The sequence below is a fragment of the Gavialis gangeticus genome, unplaced genomic scaffold, assembly GCF_001723915.1.
Source record: "Gavialis gangeticus isolate Ggan-Ray unplaced genomic scaffold, GavGan_comp1, whole genome shotgun sequence".
Classification (NCBI taxonomy): Eukaryota; Metazoa; Chordata; order Crocodylia; family Gavialidae; genus Gavialis; species Gavialis gangeticus.
In genome coordinates this window covers 21089350-21090224 of record NW_017729024.1, presented here as the reverse complement: position 1 = coordinate 21090224, position 875 = coordinate 21089350, and positions in this window count along the sequence as shown.

The window sequence follows — 875 nt, the reverse complement described above, 5'->3', positions numbered from 1 at the left end:
CTGGGGTCATTTGACCCCAGTACTCTTTCCTGCCATGGCAGGGGGTCGGACTTGATGATCTGCTCAAGTCCCTTCTGACCCTTGGAACTATGAAACTATGAAAATGACAAAGTGTTCCCACATGGGTTTGGCAACTTATCGGCAGTCCCTCTATGCCAGGTATGCAACAAGTTGTTTCAGCAAAGTCGGGCATCCCCAACCAGTGCTGTCCGAGGGGTCACCAGGAAGGTCCCTTGGTCAGGATCCAGTCCTTGCTCACACTGGGAGTCCAGGATCCATGCTTGGTACAGTGATGGTCCTTCTGTCCCATCCTTCAAACTGGTTACTTGACATGCACATTCCTTTATGCCTTCTCTTATGTTAATCTGTTGGCTTTAGAGCCACTCACAATCTTGCTGCATAGCTCTTACTCTATGGGATTAAACGCTGTTAGAAATTATCATGAAAGCACAGCCCAAACTTGGGTTCACCCAATAAGCAAATTACACCACATTACTTTGAGGTTTGAAATTAGGATTACTCTGCCCAAGCTCAACCCCTTAGTTTCTTATTCCTTGGATTCCTTGGAATGTGCTAATTATATTAGGTGGTCAGATCTTGTTATGGCTGACCTTTAAAAAACCTGTTAGATCAGCTAATCTTGTAGTTTTGCTTATTTTTGGGGCCCAGTCAGTCCCATGATCAGTGCAAACAGTTAGATTCAACACTTTGGTTAAATTGTGACAGAAAAATTCCACTTGCAGGTTGCAAATTTGCAAGCTTTGCATTAGCTAATCTTAACTGCTAGACAATTGCCTGGATGTCTCCAAGAGCATATATTTATTGCTCATGATAGTAACCCCTCTGGTTCTGGCCATCACACTGATGGCATTCAA